Consider the following 20,545-nt stretch of genomic DNA (forward strand, 5'->3'; position numbering starts at 1 on the left):
AGAAGCAGCTTGCTCACAAATGCTGCTTTCCCACAGCTATTTCTTCCATTTTCACCTTTCCTTACCTGGTTATTTTTGTGTTTTACATGATCTTTCACATGATGTAAAAGCCATTCCTGGAAATCTAGTGGGAGTCTGGTTTCATTTTCATGTTAACAGCTTCCTGGGGGGGGGGGTGCTTTGCAACCCTGTTATCCCAGAAGATCTTAGGGCAAAATTTGGGGTAGCATCCTGGCATATAGTTCCCCACTCCTTAATTTTAGCAGAATATGCAAGTATATTGATCAAGAAGCTACAATTTCATAATGACACTATGACAAAAGTGCCAGAATTATAATCAGGAAAACTAATGCAATAAGATCCAAGTCTGAATGCACCCTGGGAGGCTTTGATGCACAATACTGTTATTCAGAAGTCAAATGTGGAATTCAGCATAGTACTAAGCAGATAACTCCATCAGCAGAAAGATTTCCGCTTGCCTGGTGGAAGAATCTGTTCTCTCCTCCCCCTGCATGTTGTTCTAGATGTTCTCCCACCCCAACCTCCTGAGTTAGAATGGCGAGAGGGTGCAAAGACAAGGGGGGGGAGCATTCTGAGTGCACTTTAAACCTTTTTACCATATGAATACCCAAGGGGTATTATTTAATATGCTTGAATGTATGATGCATTTTGTTACCATTCAGAACAGATGCCAAGGGTAGCAGGCCTGCTTAGCACAACATTGTGAAAAAGATTCTGTTACTTGGTTACCCAAGTTTATCATTCGAATGCATCATGCTGCCATTTACAATGGTTCGAATATTTCTTGTAAAATGTATAAGAAGTAATTTGCTTGAAATTTCAAAGAAGCGCACACTGATGTTCACAGAGATTCAACAAACTACGCTGATGAAAGAAATCCTGTTTTCTTACATAAAAAGAACCCTATGGGAGAAAGAGAGGCAGTTTATTTACACAAAAATCAAAGCAATTTTGGCATGCACTGAGGCTGAATATATAGCTCTTGGGGAACTAAAAAAGAGGACTCTGGATTTCTAGATGGAGAAAAATAAAGCAGAATAAGCATAAATTCATTTGACCAGCAGGCCTTTTAGAAAGTATATTTATATTAGTATATGTGGATCAGGTCACCATTTTACAGGAATGAGTACTACCTGCTCTAGACATGGTTGCCTTCTCCCTTTAAAAAACTTGGAAGCATTCCTACAGCTAGCTTTGTCTCTAGAGGTTCAAGTGGTCTCAATGGCTTGGTGTACTTTTGGCCAACTTTCTTGGTTCATCATGTACCATATGTCACTAGTAGTCATGTGAATATTATGGAAATTGTCAGTGCTATTTTTCTGAAGACAGAGGTACCAGAACTCACCATGAACACCTCCCTTGTTCTGTTATAATGTCAATGGTGCCCACTTGAGAAGTGCCAGAACTGAATTTCAGTGTGTTCTGGCTGAAAAAAAGGCCCTGGATGTTGTAAATAGAAGGTGTTGGTGGGAGAATTGACCCTTTCTTCCTTCACCATGGTCTTCACAAAAATCCACAGTCCCTCAAAACTGCTATGAGCCTCAGGAGGGAAGTTTCTGTTGTCAACAATGGAAGCTTTCCTCCCAAGCAGTAGCAGCCAGTAGGAGGGGTCAGGTGGGGCTGCTTTGCTGACCTGCCTTCCCAGTGCTGCACATCTGTTGCTTACCAAAAGGGGGAGAGGAAAGGCAGCAGGAGCCTATTGTGGTCCTTGTCCAGCAGAGTAGCCAATCTGATGTTCGCTCACTGTGCCAACACCATGTCCACACCACACTGGCTTTCTACTGACTTACCCCTCTCCTTCTCCTTCTCAGGAAGTGGCAGCACTGCACAGCACTGGCAAAGCAGGTCAGTTTACACAGACCCACGCACACTGTCCAACTGGCTGCTACTTCTCCCAAGGCTAAGAAAACTCAGTGTGTGATATTTGGCAGGAACATAGTGCAGGGGACCATGTGCCACAGTCTTGATTGCCACCACTTCCTTCATGGTGCTTTGTAAGTTTGAGAAGGCTCACACATCTACAAGTTTAGCATTTTGTAAACTGCGACTCAGCTGCCTTGCTCTCCTAAGAAACTCCATCTGTTCTCCCACGCTTGCCCTGCATACCTGGAATAGCTCGAGGAGTCACCTTGCTTCACCTTCAAATCCTAGCTCAAAAACTGCCTTTTACAGCAAAGCCTTTGGCTTAACCTCTTCGTTCTCATCTCCAGCTGAAGCAAAGCCTGAGCACACCAGACTGCACCTGCTCTTTTACATCCCTGGTTCCAGCTGACTCTCCTTTCCTTACCATTTCTCTGTCCCCTTGTTGAAATAGAAATTGTAAGGTTTTGGGGGCTGGGACCTACCTTTATGAAATTCTCATAAAAAGAACCATATAGACTGATGACACCATAATGATAAAAATTATTAATACTGGGCCCACTGAAAGGAGGAACACATTGCAGACGTGTCTTTGCTACTCTAATGGTGCACTCGCTCATACACTCTGTTGGGTGTTTCTCTCTTTCTTACCGAGTGTTCGCCTGACAAGAAAAATATACCTTAAACTTGTTGTTCTGTAGCTCACAGGTGAAGATGAAATCAACTTGAAATATATAGAAGATGCTCTGAAAAGAAAACAATTTCACCAGTACAGGGAAGGGAAAGAATGTTAATAGTCCCTAGAAACATTTGGAACGATAAATAGAGGAGGAGAACAGATAAGGGTAGCTGGGAAAGTGTTTCTATTTTAGAAAAAAAAAGTTGCACATTCTTATCAACCACCCACCACATACTATAATTTAAAAGTTGTTGACTACACAGTATTTCTTTTACAGGCTTAAAACACTGTTGTGTGTTGTCCCAAAATACCTTGATTAGCAGTTGGCAGTTGAGCCAGGGGAGGGACCCCTGCATTTAGACAGGCAATTTACAAACTCCCCAAAGTCACTCCGAAGAGACAAGGACAAGAGGATTAACAGAGCAATTTTGTCTACTCAGAAGTAGGTGCCACTGAGTTCGATGGATATCCAGGTAAGTGGATATAGGATTGCATCTTTAGCAAAAGAAAGGGAGGATTAACCTTCAGGGGAAAAGGCTGTTGAAACAGTGAATGTGGTCTCCATCGCCACTGATCTCCTCAGCCCCTTTTAGGATTTTGATACGGTGTGTCAAATTTAGCCATTTAGGTGGCAGGAGATTTCTCAAGACACTTGTATCGTGTGTTCCGCCAGTGCACTTCAGTGAGAAAGTGACAGCTACAGCTGGAGAGAAGATGATGGCTTAATATTGTGTGTGTGCAACAGACTTCCCCTTCCCTAATTTGAAAACATATTGTATAAAAAGAAAAAGAAGGTGCACGCTTGTACTATGTAGCTGCACCAGGCAACACCCATCCATCTGGAGCCACACAATCTGATTTGATATAATTAAGAAAAGAAGATCTGGGGATATGCCTGCAAAATATGCACAGTTATTTTAGCAGAGTGACTAAAAGACAGAGCTTAAAAATAGGGAGCTTCTCTGGCCAAATCTTGCCTCTGCAGCTAGAGATGGGCAAATCTCTAGCTGTCATTTTCTGTTTCTCTCCCCCGCCCCCCAATTCTTAAATTCACTTCTTGCATTCCCCGCCCCCTTGTAGAAATAGAGCTTGCTGGAACAAGTGCAGAAAAGGGGAAGGAACATGAGCATGGAGTTGGACCAACTTCTCTACGAGAAAAAGTTACAGCATTTGAAGTTTTTCAGTTTAAAAAGACAAATAAAGGGGAACGTTATTTGGCAGAATGAGTTTTTGGTGGAAGGAGAAGTTCAGCAGAATGGAAAGAGTGCTGCCTGCAACAGACACAGAGCAGGCAGGAAATGAGTCCCTAACACACACACCCCAGTATCTCATGTAACTTTGCAAGCAGGATGCTGCACTAGAGAGGGCTTTCAGCTGATCCACCAGGGCTTCTTATTTGGGATTGTCCTGCCTCACTGCTCATGATTTTGGTTCTGCTTTTGAATATTAATTAAAAAGAGAAAGGCAGGAAGTGAGCTTTCCCACTCTCTCCATTTCTTTCTTTGTTTTGTCTGTCTGTCGTCTCTTTTGATTTGTCTGTTCATGTGCAGAATTTTAAGAAGTCATAATATATTATCACTGATTAGACAAAGAAGTTGCAGTGAATGTAGGTCTGTTTGATCAAGCATCTGTACTTTGATCGCCTAGTTAAACATAAAAGAAATCTAGCCTACAATTTACATAACATCATTATAAAAAAAGACACAATCATTGGATGCAACTAAGGAACAAACATTGCCTCTTGTATGAATCTGGCATCTGAAGGTGGTATTAATGGATTATTTCCACCCATGCGTGACTTTCTTTAACCCCTTTGTCAATGGTCAGTTGTACCAGGAGCTTCCTTCCGCAATATTGCTCTTATTACACTACTGCCAGAGAAAGGGACCAATGGGGCTTAGGGATGACAGAGGATTCAGATGAAAATGAAAAGGGTAGCAAAAATTGCTGTGGTTTGCATGTTTGTCTGTGGTCAGGATCAGGAACAGAAACAAGTCAAGCGGATATGATTGGTGTTCATTCACATTTTTGTGGGGTTTTTTAAAACTCCACAAATGATATGTAATTAATGACCTTTTTACATTGCTTTGATATTTCCTTTATATTTAAATGAGTATTATGTAACTTGCATAAATAGTTATGTAATTTATGTATGGATGTAAGGTTAAAGGTAAAGGACCCGTGGGTGGTTAAGTCCAAGCAAAGGCAACTATGGGGTGCGGTGCTCATCTCACTTTTCAGGCCGAGGGAGTCGGCATTTGTCCACAGACAGCTTTCCAGGTCATGTGGCCAGCATGACGAAACCGCTTCTGGTGCAATGGAAACATTCTGTATGTAGCTTAAGCTAAATAACAGGGAGACAAATAATGCAGTATTTGATGAACTACAGACTGCAATGGAAATCACTGCCTTCTTACATCCTTAGTGGAGTCATATGCTGTGTACAATTTTTTAAAGATACCAGAGATATAAAATGAAGTAACTATGTCCTGGAGGTATCAGAAATTCATATTGGAAAAGTAAAGTTGCTGGGTTTTTTCTTCGCCTGGCCTGGCACCTTTAATAGTTATAAGTCAAGCTGAAATTCAGCAGGTGTCTCCCTATGTTTGGAAAGAATCACCTCAGTTTTGGGCTGTCAGGCAGTCCCTCTTAGCTTCAGATTGGTCCCCTTGTCCTAGTTTGAATAGTTGGAGAGAGTTTTGTATTCACAACAATGGAGATTATTGGGTGACTTTGGGCCCATCACAATCTCTTTGTCAAATCTGCCTCATAAGACTGTTATTGTGAGGATAAAGGAAGGGGGAGAACCATGTATACCATACCAATCTCCTTGGATGAAGGGTGATATATACCTTATTTTTCGCCCTATAGGACGCACCTAGTTTTTTTGCTGCTCCAGGCAGCAGGCTGCTATCCGCAGCCTAGGGAGCCCTGCAGGAACTCCCGCGGGCTCCCTAGGCTTGCGGATATGTGCCCGAAGTGCGGGGCGCTCTGTTTCAGCGCGCCCCGTGCTCCAGGCAGCAGGCTGCTATCCACAGCCTAGGGAGCCCTGCGGGAACTCCCGCGGGCTCCCCAGGCTTGCTGATAGCTTCCTGAAGCCTGGAGAGTGAGAGGGATCGGTGCGCACCGACCCCTCTCGCTCTCCAAGCTTCAGCGAAAGCCTGCATTCGCCCCATAGGACGCACACAGATTTCCCCTTCATTTTTGGAGGGGGAAAAGTGTGTCCTATAGGGCGAAAAATACGGTAAATGTAATAAATGAATCAACAAACAGCCTTTGCATTTACCTCTCTTGATATATCTCTGACACCAAAAGGGGTTCAGTTGGTGAGCAAGAAAAGCCTTTTCTGTAGCAGCATCCTGGTTGTGGAATGTGAGACTAGCCTATCCCTGATGATGTTGGCAACCAATGAAAACATATTTATTCCACATAACTTTTAAAATATATAAATAAAAGATTTAACTCTGTTCCTTTTGAATTTAAGATTTTAGTTGTTGTTTTTTAATTTGAGGGTAATTTTCTTGGTTTTGCTCTTATATGTAAACCTCTTTGAGCTAAGGCTGTTAACAAGCTATAATAATTTATAAAATATAAATAATACAAACTGTCTTTCGCTTGTGGTATTCCTTTTGCAGTCAGACAATGGCCTTTTACAGTGGAAACTCAAGGAACACAAAAGTGGAAACTCACTGATACAAAAGAATAAGAACACATTGAAATCTGGGATGGGAACAACCATTTGCCTGCAATAAAACTTTTTCGAAATGACTAACATTTCATTTCCATGTATTTTCCCCACCACCTCCCCTTTTAGTTTTTACAAAGAGTTTTACAGGAAAGGTCCTAATGAAAATGCAATAAAGAAGAGGCCACTGCTATCTAAAAGATTTCATATGGGGCCAGCTTGCGAGATTAATGTACCCGCCTGCAGCTAATGCATTACTCTCACTAGCTTGCCAGAGATGAAACGTCATGTACGGCAACTCGTATTTTATTGCTTTTAATTTGTATCCCATTTTTGGAGCGAACAGTGAATCAATGTCCCTACTTTAGGCCCTTATGGTTGTGATTCTTCACTAGCATAGTTCCATCTTCAACAGACAAGCCCAATTACATCTCTGAGAGTGAAGGAATGGCTGCTGCAGGAAGGAGTGATGAAAGGTATGCCTTAATGTAAAGAAACCCCCAATTTCCTTGGCCTATTGTAAGTGGGCTTTTGACCCAGAATTCTGGGTACAGGTTACAGTGAAGGGGAAAGTCCCATTAATTGGTTTCATCTTTCCACCTGGCAGTGTCTGAAGCAAAATGGCATCATAGCCATGATGACTGTGCATAAGTTAAATGAATGACTGCATGGTCAACCAGCATCGCTCTAGTGCTGAGAAGCAGGCCCCTATGTCCTGTTTGCCTAACTATGTCTGCCCTTCTGTATCCACGCCTTTTTGGGTAAAAATGGTCCTTGTCTTTTGTCTGACGGCCCCTACTTTGATGGAGATTGTGGATGCAGTGTGCTGGTAGTAGTAGTAATAGTAGTAGTAATTTAGATACTGCTCTTTACCCAAAGATCCCAGGGTGGTATGCAAGACCAAAAAACAACAACAACATAATTTGCATAGCATAATAATAAAAGACAATAAATCATGGGGAGGATCATAATAGCAGGCTCCTCGCATTTAAAAGGCCATAGTTTGTTTAATGGTTGAAGGCCATTTTTGGAGTGAACAGTGAATCAATGGGTTAGTGTATTAATGGGGGAGGAAATTACTGGGGTCCATGAGTCTAGTGGTGTAGCAATAAAACTGCTAGCACCTTTGCAAAGGTAAGCAGAGTCTGGCATGGTTTCAAATTGGATGGGAAACAGTGTATTGTGATTCCTGCATTGGACTAGACACTCAGAGTATCTTCCAACTCTACAATTCTATGATTTTATAATTAGGATGAGGCAAGGTGTACAATGATTTCCACAAAGAAATGGTTCCTCAGCCCCTTAGCATTTTTCAGTGCCATTAGGATATTGGGAGCAAATGAGCTCCTGTCTTCCTTAAGTTTTGGTGATGCCATTTACTATTTGGTTGGACAGGTGGTTTGTTGGCAAGATTTGACTCAATTTTACAACCATCTTTACAGTATGCTCTACAAAAGAAAATAACAGTGGATTAATTTTTTTTACATTTATACTTCTTCTACAATGGAATTCAAGGCAGCGTATGCAGACTTCCCAAACAGCCACCCTAATGCTCTAGACCTGCTTAGCTTCAGCACTGTGGGGGCCTCAGACCATACCCCAGGACCCCATTTATTCTAATATGCAAATTACAAAGAGCTTCCAAATGAAAACGGTCCAGGAGAAAGCTATAATACAGATAAGTAAGGAAGCTCCTCTTTTGTTCTAGTGTGGATTATTAATTTTCAGTAAGCTCTGAATTAGGAGTCGTTCCCCAGTGCCTTCCCTGCTATTTCTCAGAGTGATACTTATTAGGAAAGGCAATTTATCAGATGCTTTCAAAATCTGCTGCTCTTGGATTCTGTCTGAAGTAAGGATAATTTGTGAAAAGTACTGCATGGCTCTGACTCTAGGTATGCTGTGTGTATGTGCACACTGAATTGGTCCCATTGGTTGTATTAGAATTTATTCAGAATAGAACTCATCATTATTTCCTTTCTCTGCAACATTGTTTCTGGGCCCAAAAAGTGTGACAATTGTTTCTTATGCTTAAGTGTGTGTGGTGTGTGTGTGGAATTCAGTTTTATAATTCTTATTCATGTATTTCCATTCCTGGAAATGAACCTTTGCAGTGGAAGTGAGAACTACTGGTAAATATTATGTGTATATTTAGTTCCATCGGTAAATCTTATCTTGCAACATGAAATGAAATGTCTGCAACTCTGCCATAAGTATCATATGCCTTCACTGGCACTCCTCTATCTAGCTCAGCATCATCTACAGTGTAGATTCTACATTAACTGCCAGCAGCTATCCAGGGTTTCAAGCAGAAGTTTCTCCCAGTCCTAGGTGGAGATGCTGGGGACTGAACAAGAGACCTTCTGCATGCAAAGCAGATGTTCTGCCACTGAGCTATGGCCCTTCACTACAAAGGTACAAGGCATGTTTTGTTGATTTATCAGTATTCTCTCTATTGTTATTACTATGTTGTTGTTGCTGCTACTGCTGTTGCCGTTGCCCTCCCTTCACAATGATGCCCCAGAGCAGGTTACAACAATTTAAAAATAGAACAGTAAAACAGTAAAAGTGGATTACTATCAAGAGAATGAGGTGTTTCCTAAAACATGTGTTTCCAATGTCAAAGGGCAGGCAGGGTAAAGCCATGTGTCTTCATCATATGGTGAAAAGTACAAACCCAGCCAGTAAGCTGACTGCTGCACTTTGGGCTAGCTGAAGTTTCTGAGCCATCTTCAAAGGCAGCTCTCTGTACAGTGTGTTGCAATAATCCACTCTGGAAATTAGCAGGTCTTGGAGTACCGTGGCCAAGTCTTCTATGTTCAAAAAAGGCCATAGCTGATCAGTGCTGAGCTGAAGCCCCATTGAGATTGGCTGCAGTCTTCCTTTGCAGCACAGTTTGAGTTCAAGCCTTCCAAGAGGGTGAAAGGAGCCAAGGCCTTAAAAGCCCTCACTTTGGGGTCATTTTGTCCCACTGGTCCACCCTTGGGTTAGAGCTTCACTGAGCTATTAGGGTTGCTGAGTGACAGGATCAAAAATGTATTTTTTTCTTCTTCTTATCGGCCTTAATTGGTACCTTGGTTGGTGAGGTTTTTTTTGCCTTTCTGTCTGTGAACTTATGTCAGGCATTGACAGTCTTTCTAAACTGTGAGTGGAAATGGCACAGGACAGGATCAGCATAGCAAAGGAGGGCTCCCTAAAAGGGGCCTGGGAGGAGAATTGGCCATGGCATGCCCAAAGTTCAGGTTAGGGACTCTGTCTAGCTAAAGTCTCTTATTGTGGTTGCTCAGTTAAACCCTGGATGCTTGGCTTGCAGCACACCAGGGTTCAAAGTTGAGCTACTCCCAGGAAAGGGGTTGGGCAGTTCCCAATGGTGACAAAATGTAATTATGTCAGCAGGGGCTGAATGAAATGAGAAAAATGAAAAATGACCACAAAACGCATGTGCTTGGACAATTTGCCAGCACCTACTTCCCATTGAAATCAATGGGACATGTTAGCCATGCCGTCTGACTAATTTCAGTGGAATGTAAGTACAGTGATGTTTCTGTGGATATGGGTCAACATATTTGGTGTTCAACAACTAACACAAAACATTTGTGAAGATAATGCTAAACTTCAGATATGAACAGATGGCTTAAAGTGTGATGATTTGATCCTTACATCAAATTTAGGAGGCAGAAAGACTGTCATGGGTTCTCTCCATAGATTCAGAGCTCCTATGCCAGATGTTTTAATAACATCCTCCAAATAAAGCCTTTTAAATGGGTCTGGATGAAAGAAATTGATTCACCGAGGTTTAAAAGGTTGAAGACACAAAAAAAGTTAAAGCCTTTTAAAGCAAGAGGATTAAGAAGGCTGCTTGTTGACTCTTTGGAAGATGATGGGGGAAATGATTTTACACCGTGCTTCATCTGGAATCGCAGAGAAAATATAATGAAGCTTTATTAATGCAATGCAGATTCTAAGAATGAATTGAGAAGTTTAAGAAGTAGCTTGTTGACATTAGCAGGCAAAACTTAGGAAGAGCTTTTACAGTAGGTGAACAAAACACATTTTGTATGCTGAAGTCTATAGCAGTCTTCACTAACCTAGTGTCCCTCAAATGTTTTGGTCTACAACTCCCATCCAGCCAAAGCTACTGTGAGGAGTTTGACTCAAGGACCAAATGCTTGCATTCTGCTCATGAGTGAATTAAAGCATGTCATAAAACAATGACTTACAAACTATGGTCTAAGAAACTCTTGTCTTTTGTTGGAGGCTTCTCGGAGTTCCTCAGTGAGAACATTTCCTGAAAGATAGCCAGCCCACCACTAGTAATTTTTTCCCTACAATGTATAGCCACAAGAGAAGCCCTGTCCACCCATAGACCAGTTTCTAATGCTGTCTGCCTCCCAAACAGCTCTCTTGTTGCTTGACCCCTTTTTCTCTGGCCTTGTGTTGCTGGTCAGCTTCTTCACAGAGCCTTCCCAGCTCTGATGGACTACTCTATTCCTCAGCCAGAAGACTGGGAATGAGGCACCACAGAGCATGGAGAACCAATGTGGTATCTACCAGAGGCCACTGAACTACACCTCCTAGCATCCCTTAGCCATGTCATTAGTGGCTTATGGGAGTTGTATTCTAACAGTCTCTGGAGGGCACTATGTTGGCTACTATTATCTTTAAGTTTCTGGTTGGATGTGGGTTTCTGACAGACTTAGTTTGTCATTGATAGGTGGGAAGAATAGTAATTGACAATAATACTTAATATTTACATAGCACTTTTCCTATAAATTATTGAATAAATCCTTAACAACAAAAGTTTTCTGGGGGGTGACAGAGAACCAGATGCAAGACAGATGTACATGTGACTTGACATGTGCAGTAGCAACATCCATATTCATGCCTAAGTGTTGTTGATGTATCATCTAAAGATCATGGAACTCAAAAATGTGTGTCACTAAAATGCAGTGCTAGGAACAGCCCAGAGAGCATATCTGTGTGACAGTAATTGTGTTCCTATCTTGCTTCTTATGCTGGATTGTATTAAAATTCTCCACAGCTTCAAACATGGTGTCTGTTCTCTTATCATAGTGTCAAGGGAGAAGGGCCCTGTTACTATATCTGGAGAAAAATAGAATATTAGCAACCTTCCCAGCAAGGAGAGGAAAAAGAAGTGAAATTAACAAGACTGAAGAGTGGTGCTAGCTGCTGGGTATCAATATGGCTGCTTAAGCATCCCTTTGAGGCTCTTGGCAAAGCAGATCATGAGGCACATGGGGTATAGCTATGTGGGTACTCAGAATAAGCATCATTCCATATATATTAATATATTGATTGTGTTGCATAGCCCTGCTTCAAAATGATGCCTGTTAATTCCTTAGTAGGTACTGTTCGCAAACTGGGTAGTCTTGAAGTGAATATGCCCTGTTCAGGAAAAATATGCTTTTAAAAATCTAAGCCAAGATTGTTTTGAATTTAGTCTCTGCTCCTAAATAAGCTCAGGCCATTCCAAGATGTCCCTGCTACCTTTCTTTTCCCTTTCTTTTCCCTAGAAACTACTTTCAAGCAGCAGTGGTGAGTAGGTGGCAAGGAGGCAAGCTGTTTCTTTTGTCTTCATTGGGTCTGAAAAACATACCAGCCATAGGCCTTGAGCACAAAGATTAATGGGAAATATAATTTGCTAGCATTTAAGACTGGGGACGCAAACATGACAGGCTACAATCCATAATGAATTGCTCTTCCTACCCAATTCCTATTCAATTCCTGTTTGCACTGGCTTGACTTCTCTTACGCTGAACCTGCCCCCTCAGGAATGCCCCAGCCTCATTGGATAGCAGGATTTAACGCCCATGCTTCTTCACATTTTGAACAGAGGAAAGGCACAATGGTGACTCTGCTCTGGCCAAATCCCGGGTGTACCCAAATTGGCCTGATTTGGTTTGGCGTTTGGGATTTGGTGGGCCAGTCCTGGTTAGTAGACTCCCTCTCAGTCCTCAGATGTTTCAACCACCAATCAGCTGTAGAATCTCTGGGATACTACATGTTTCCTCAGAAATAATTCCAGCCCTGACTTGGCTGCCCAAGCAGCTGTATTCTTAAGGATACTATCAGTGTGATTCAGAGTCCTCTTTGCTAGGCAGGCATGATTTAAATGGATGCCCCTTTCAAACTGTAGGCAGTGCATGGAGGACAGCTAACTCACTGCCCAGCTGCTTCTCTTGCATGTCATTTGAGGCAGGAAGAAAAAGTCCTGCCCTTGCCAGAAGGGTTATCACTTGGTGCTGGCAGGGGCACAGATGGACTGGGGTTGCACCTTGCTGCATCCTACAGCCTCTGACACCAGGATGTGCATTCAGCCTCTGCATTAAGCATCCCCCTCCCCATTATGTGTTGAATGCCCTCCCTGGTGAGATGTGTCTGTCTCAGCTTTTAATTTCAAAACATTCCTGCACACCCAGGCATTTGCAGACTGAAAGGCTGTTGCTAGCAACCTTGAAATTATTATATTACTTTCTTGTTTGCTGCCCTGGGCTCCTTTGGGATAAAAGGCAGGATAGAAATTTAATTAATAATAGTTTTTAATAATACTGTGGTTTCAAGCCACCTCATTATTTGGGTTCAGGGATTTTTTTTCCCAATTTAAAGACACCACCTCCAAATTAGGCAGTGGCATTCAAACCAAAATACATTATACATACTAAGGTCTCATACCATTAATAGCTTCCAAAAGATGATATTCAGATACATTGATAGCTACTGTGTTGATGATGAGAGGCCTGCAGCCAGTGCTTAAGTTTCATCCTGCCTCTCTATGAGCATATGCCAGAACGCTAGCTTGAGGCTTGATCCTGTGCATATTTGCAGTCATTCTACTGAGACAAGTGGGGTTTTCTTCCATGTGCCCAGGAACACAGCATTACTCTCCTGGGAAGGGGAAAGGAAAAGTCACAGAAGAACCCTACCCCCACATCCCATCCTTGGCATTGTGGCTAGCTTTGCAAATAAGACCATGTCTCATTTCATTTTCATTTACGTATTGATTTCACAATCGGGGGGGCAAGGCAGTTTGGACCCCCCAAAGTTCTTAAAGGAGTGGTAACATCGTTTGCAATGTCACACATGCCATGCCAGCACGTCATGTGGCTCCAGCCCCCTCAAAAGCAGGGGCTAGCCAGTGCCTCTGTTTCACATCTATATACCGATTATTGCAAACAATAAAACTTCAATGTGGTTTCCAATTTTTTTCCCAAAAAACAATAAAAAGTCTAAAAGCAAATCAAAAATAAATAAAACCAACAGCAAGCTAATACCAGGTTAAAACACATGACAGCTTCTGCATGTCTCGATAGGCTTGCCTATACAAAAGTATTTTTAGTGAGTGCCAGAAAATATACCACTTTAACAGTCATGGGACCCCTCCAAAAAGAACCTTGAGAATGGTAGTTTGTCCCAGAGCTACTATTCCCTGCACCCTTAACAAGCTACAGTTTCCAGGATTCATTGGGTGGGGGGAACACAAGACTATTTTAAGTGCTACAACAGTCCTTTAAGTATATGGTGAAGGTGTGACCTAAGTTGTTTGTCATTTACTTTAGTATCAGCTGCTCTCAAGTGAGAGCAAACCATAAAGTCTTGATGCATAAGAGTGTGCAACAAAGCTTCTTCTCCCTTTGCTTTCTGGAGAGAGCATGAGGTGTGCAAAGGTTGCCATCATGGGTGCAGGCAGGCCTTGCTAAACTGAGTGTTTCCTGCTTCTCTGTAAAGGATCAGGCTGAAATTGAGACTTGCTCTTTTTGGCTCTTGCACATATGCACATATCACACTCCAAGTTGCCTCCTAGGGAATGAGATGTGCACTGTTCACAGCAAAGTTTCTCCACTACAAGCACAATGCAACACAAGAGTGCTGTCTGCTCTTGGGCATTTACTTCTGCTTGTGCAGCAGCAAACAAATGGTTAACACTCTGAGTGGAAAAACACTGAAGTTATTAAAAGATTTTCTTATAAGAATTATTCAAAAATGAGATCTATTGTAAAATGTAAGGATTAATTTATTAATCAGAGCTTTCTGAACTCTCGCATTAAGCAGCTTTGTTATGCTAATTCCCTTATAAATGAATAATGGACTTATCCTCCCATTATTGCCTATCATTTAAAAAGACCCCATTTAGAAAATGAAGATGTCCTTTTCGCTTGCAAATTATTATACGTTTTAGGGCACAAGTTTGTTTTAAAATGAATACTAGAAAATACTCCCTGCCTGCCTTCCCCATCATTCATATTCATCAATCATTGTTCTAATCAGATTTGTCTGATCTTGAGCATTTATCAGAGACAAACCTTCTATGCTAATTAAACACAAGAGAAGGAAGAACTGTGTCTTAGCCAAGTTCTTTCTGATAAATTCCCTTCAAGTAAAAGGTTGCCTAGGCAGACATGCAACGGTGGGAAAAGATTGACAGCCTGCTCTGTTCCAAAGACTAGCTGTACCGGCATGCAAGAGTATACAATGATGCATGCTGAAAGCTTCACCACATCATGATTTGACATTTATATTAATTAATTAATTAATTTGGTGTTGTTGCTTTTTTTGTTTTAAGCCATGCTTCATCCTGACAGATTCAAGTGTGCTGTACAATAATGCAATGCTATGGCCCCATCTGCACTATACATTTGAAGTAGTATTATAACACTTTAAATAGTCATGGCTTTCCTCAAAGGATCCCGAGAAAGGTTTTTTGTTAAGGGTGCTGGGACTTTTCTAGGAACCCCTGTATTTCCTAAATTCCCAGCGTTCCCTGGCACTGAGGGATTGATCATTAAACCAACCTGGAAATTGTAGCTCTGTGACGAGCTGTTAAGTACCCTTAACAGGCTGTGGTTGCCAGAATTCTTTGAGGGAGCCATGACTGGACTTCTTGTAAGTAGGAAGGTATGTTAAGTATAATTTTTTAATTGACACTGAAATGGAGACTGACAGTGTATATTGCTGAAAAGGTTTAACAAGGGGAAATTCCACTGTATACTACGTGGTTTTTGAGCTCCTTGATGGGTTGATAATAATTGTTATTGTTCTCTGCTAGCTAACATGTGAGTGATTAACCTTAGATCACTTGGGCGGCTATTGAAGTAGAATTTGCCATCTTGGAAGTGTGGTGGCTTGGGTCCTTTGTTCCCAGGCTCTGTGGGAGTAAGGATGTAATGAAGCTCTCCTCGAGCACATAGCTTCAGGCTGTAAGGAGAGAGAAAAAAATATCTTTTCTTATAGATCTGTTTGGAATTATATTTTATTTCTAAGATGCTGAGCATGCACTGGACAGCACAAGATCTTGTATGGAATTATTTGGATTTATCTTTAATGTTTTTGTTCTGTTTTGAAGTAAGTTCTGCAAGTCAAGTTTTGAACAATCTTATGGGTCTAATGGCCAATATAGTGTACAATGCTTCATTTCAGAAAGGAGTCAGTTTTTCTGCATCCAGTCACTTCAAGTTGCACGATATTAATATCTGCAGTAAGGCAGGCAGGTCGGGGCTGGCTGAGGATACTGGAACAAGACTCTTATTTGTCCTAATGAACCAGCTTCCACTACAGCGACACCTGTAAAAGTACCTCTGGGCTTGTAACTTGGCTGTTCTACCAGACACAACATTTTTGTCAGCCAGCAGTTCAGTGGGGGAGCAATATATATGGTTGGTGTGATTTGTGCAATTTTGACTGCTTCAAAAAGTGCTACCCCACTGTGGGGCATTGCAGCAGCTAAGCAGACAACCCCTACATGGAGGTCCAGTTCATGCAGATGACATCTCTGCAAGGCTGTAGCTCAGTTGTCATTAGCACCCTATTTGTGGTCCTGAAATACACCTATGGGAGCCATTGGTAAGGATGAACCACTACCCTGTGTAATTGACAGTGGTTTTTCTTAAGCTGAGCATTAAATTCTGAACCATTCCCAGTGGATATTGTTCCAACATGTAAAAATAACAAACAAAAACCCTGCAAGAAACAATGTCCCAAAGCATATTGATTCTCTTTCCTACCCCCCCCCCCCAGTTCTGTATATCTAAAGATACGTGTAGTTTTATTTATGCATTTTCTGAGTGACAGTTTTGTTTGATTTTGCTTTCCACCTAGCTGTATTTCCACCTGCAGGACGCAGAGCGTTGGCACTGTTTGAGTGTCTGACCTCTTTCTGGCTGATGCAGCAGAAAACTGATTTAAGCTGGCAAAGCAATAAAGGCAAACAAAATAAACTCGCATTCTTGGCCTGTTTTGCAAGAATTCAAACTTAACTAGTATTTTAAACGGGCCGTTCTTTTAAAAAAACAAAACAAAACTCTGTCTTCTTCTGAAAAATGAAGCAGTAGCAGTTGTCACCGCTTTTCATGATTTCTGTCTTGCAATACTTTAAGCTTAACTGGTATTTTACACTGACCCTTCTTTAAAAAAGCTAAGCAAAACTCTGGCTTCTTCTGATAAATGAAACAGCAGCAGTTGTCGCCACTTTTCATGACTTTTGTCAGAAGAAGTAAAACTGCACTGTGCTTTAATACTACCAATATTATCCCCCCCCCGCCCCACCATTACAAATGATGCCTGACCTGCATTGTATTTCAAGCCTTTCACTCACATAGTTCATCTCATTTTTATTTCTCTCAGTGGAGTGAAATCACAGTATTTTAGGGGAGACAAGACAGCATAATTATCATGCTATGAAAACAGTTCATTTGTCGAGACAGAGATGAAAGATGAGATGGACAAACCCGAGGAAAGATTCTTTGCACACATTAGTGGTGTCAGCTGCTAACTGCTATTCCACTCATAAATGAATTTTCAATGGCACTGAGGGTTTTTTTTATTAAGTAATGCTGTCAAAGGTTTTTTTCAGAGTGTGAAAGGTGCTTTTTAAATAAATGTGTTCATTTTGGCCTATCTTTGGGTTGTAAATCAAACACTCTATTAAATTTTACTCACTACCTGCTGAAGAGCACCAACTGAAGATGAATCTTCACTTCCAATATGCTTTGTCTACTATCACACTCAACATTTTTAATAAGCAAATCATGCACTGCAACCTATTGGGTAGGCTGCTGTCTGAAAATACATCCTAATGCCAAGCATTAGACTTCAAAACTCAAAATGTTTGGGTTCTTAATGCACTTTAAAAAAAAGTTATTAGCTTGATTATTCCAAGACAATATAAGGATTTAAAAAACATAAGAAGAGCCCTAATGGATCAGACTAAAGGTCCCCTAGACCAGGGAGGAAGAACCTGTGGCCCTACAGATGTCATTGGATTACAATTCCCATTGGCCCCAACCATCAGGGGCAGTGTTCAGGGATGAAGGGAGTTGTTGTCCAACAACATCTAGAGGATTATAGGTTGTCTTCCCTGTCCAAGATCTTGCTTCGAACAGAGGGCAGCCACATACCTCTGGGAAACCTAGAAGCAGGACATAAAGGCAATAGATCTCCATCACTGTTTATCTTATACCAGCTTGGTAAACTTATCCTCCATGAATTTGCCTAATCCTCTTTTAAAGCCATTGTGCCATCACCGCATCCTGACAGGAAATTCCATATTTTAAGGCTGAATGTACCATTACACACTTAAAAAGCATGCCCATCATTCTTTTGCACAATTTGGATTGAAGATTGGGGTGAATGTATCAAAACACAATATTTCATAATAAACTATGGGATAAATATGGACACTGTGTCTTCAACAGGCCAACTAAACCAGGTGAGAGTAACCAATGGGCCTAGAACCCTCTGTGAGTTAGGGATTTCCCCTGCATGTGAAGACAGGTTCTGAGCGGATTAGACTAATAGTGGGTCCAACGGCGAAGAAGGTGTTTTCTGCACATGGTGCAGAGGGAAGTGAAGGGCAGATGGGGCTCATCAACCTGTGAAGGTAACTCATCCAGGAGAAGGAAAACTTTGATCCTAAACCTCTTGTGCTTTATAGGATATCTTCAGAAGAAGAAAAGACTAAGGAGTAAATGCTACACAAATCTGGAGCGGAGTCACTAAGATGGTTGGATGGCAACTCCTGCAGCCAAGCTGGTGCCAAACATATTGCTCTGCTTTCCTTTGGGCCACATCAGCAAGGCCGAGAGTGGGGGCTTGTCATCTGGGCAGCCCAGGACCTTCACACATACAGAGCTCAGGCTTGTGCCCCACGGAGGTCACTTCAGTGCTACTAATGCAGCAGTTTGACTTCAACCCTGGAAGCACATTCCATTGTCTTTCGAGAGAGATATATGTCAGCAGCACAACTACTTGCAGTTGGAGTAGACTGGATGCAGAGTAAACAAAAGTGTGGACTTCCGGGTTGACGCGATCGGCTAATGGCGGATTCCCTCCGAGCTCCGGAGGGAATCGGCTCTGCTGAGGACGGGTCTTACCGTGCCGGCGACGCGGGGACCCTCAGAAACCACAGGCGCGGATGCCTGTGGACTTGGTGACTCGGTGGGCACCTTAAACGCCCTCCTTGACAGTCGAAGAGCCTTTTTAAAGGCTGCGGAGAAGGTACGAGGAGTGGCGTGGTGCTGAGAGTAGACCGCTACCTCAGCGGAGCGAAGCCGCAAGCCATTGCCGGAGAGCGTCAACTTTTTTCCCGACAATTGGACTGGAAACAAATACCCCGTAAGTAGAACGAAATTCGGACTTTAGAAGAAATTAATATCCTTAATCTGGAACGAACGGGGGGGTAGTGCTAAAGGGAAGTCCGCACCCCCCCTTTTTCATGCAGATAATTGGAAGCAAGGAACGAAAACCTAAGATCGGATTAAAAAATCTTTTTGTGCCTTTTTGGACTGACAAGAGATTCCATAAATTTGTGAGAATAAGCTTTTACTTTTTATTTCAAAGCGGTGCTGGAGAGAAGAGGTGTTTTTTTTCTTTTTTGGAAAGTTTTTACGGACCCCCCCCCCCTCCGGGACCCTGGTGTGTCCTGTATTAACTTAGCGTGAAAGAACGGGAGTTTGACAGCTGTCAACTGAGCTGTCAAACGGCTAGATCAAGATAAGAACTGTATCCTTATATCTCTCTGACACAGAGGTGTTACATTTAACTAGAAGGGATTGGAAATAAAGTAACAACAAGTAACAATAAAGTACAGGACTGTTGGTGAGGAACTTTGAAAAATGGAAATCCCCCTAGGGGAAACCAGTGATATTACAATGGTTGCGGAAGGAAAACTACTAGCAGAAATAGAAAGAACTCTTTGTCTTGTGGGAACTCTACAAGAGCAAGAGATGGTTATGGAAAAGCAGCTGATGACCTTGATCTCTAAAATAAACAACCCTGCGGATGGGAGTGAGGACTTGACCTTGAAAGATTTTACAACTGAACCAGAAAAAACATCTTTGGAGTTGGTGGAAAAGGAGTCTGGAGGGGAAAAAGTGCAGGAATACGAACTTGTGCAGCCAGGGAACAGAGAACTCTTTTGGATTACAAGTTACAAGAGAAGAAAAGCAAAGGAGAAAGCCCACGGACATCATGGAGTTAAAGTCAAAGAAATAAAGAAACACAACTGGGACTTTCTCCTCTTTTCTGGCCTTGTTGACTGTGATTTCGAGGAACTTTTGTTAGAACTCTGGCAGCAAACCCGATTGGAAGGTGATTGGAGAGAAGGTGAAGAGACTGTGTTTAACATCCCTCGAGACTTGGATACCTACAAGAAGGACTACCAACAGAACAGGCGGAGAGAGACTCAAAGGGACTTAAAAGCCTCTGATGTGAGAAATCCGGGCTAAGAGTGCTACAAGAGGACAGGGATCTGGGAAGGGACAGATACCAGGGCGGGGAGGAGGGGGGGGAAATCTCACTTCATCTTATGATTTTTGGTTTTATTATCTTAATTTAGATTCTAATATGAAAAAGTGGAATTTATGGTATAAGAACCTGGATCGATCTTAGAAAATGGATTTAATGTATATAAGAGAACTAGATAATTAAATTGGGCCTAGCAAAGGGAATTAAGTTTAAGTATAACAAGAACAGGTTGAAGGAGTGAAATAAGAACTTGCTGAATTATACAGGAGAATTGGGATGCATGGGGTGGGGTGGGGGGAAGTCAAGAAAGAGGGTGATGAAAGAATCTATTTGTATTCTTCTTATTTTTTTTCTCTTTTCTTTTTTGTTCTTTTTGTTTTTGTTTTGTTCTTTTTGTTGTTATAAAACTCTGAAAACTCAATAAAAATTTATATATAAAAAAAAACAGAGTAAACAAAAGTGTGTATGCAGCTCTAGACTGTGTTCTGTGAAAGTGTTTGTCCATTTCCCTGCCTTGAATTTCATTGGAAGAACCAAAATTCACA

General features: G+C 41.8%; 1 long non-coding RNA gene across 3 annotated transcripts in view; it reads left to right on the forward strand.

Annotated features, from left to right (window-relative positions):
- The first annotated feature begins 2,789 nt into the window (after window positions 1–2,789).
- Window positions 2,790–20,545, forward strand: part of LOC144328710 (uncharacterized) — a 65,101-nt gene continuing 47,345 nt past the window's right edge. Inside the window, exons 1-2 of one of the 3 annotated variants that reach the window (XR_013393943.1) lie at window positions 2,792–3,033; window positions 8,568–8,657. This is a non-coding gene — a long non-coding RNA (uncharacterized LOC144328710). Of the gene's footprint in view, window positions 3,034–8,567; window positions 8,658–20,545 lie in introns of all 3 variants that reach the window. The other 2 variants (XR_013393944.1, XR_013393942.1) reach the window with 2 other exon arrangements.

Source organism: Podarcis muralis, chromosome 8, assembly GCF_964188315.1.
Source record: "Podarcis muralis chromosome 8, rPodMur119.hap1.1, whole genome shotgun sequence".
NCBI classification, from domain to species: domain Eukaryota; kingdom Metazoa; phylum Chordata; class Lepidosauria; order Squamata; family Lacertidae; genus Podarcis; species Podarcis muralis.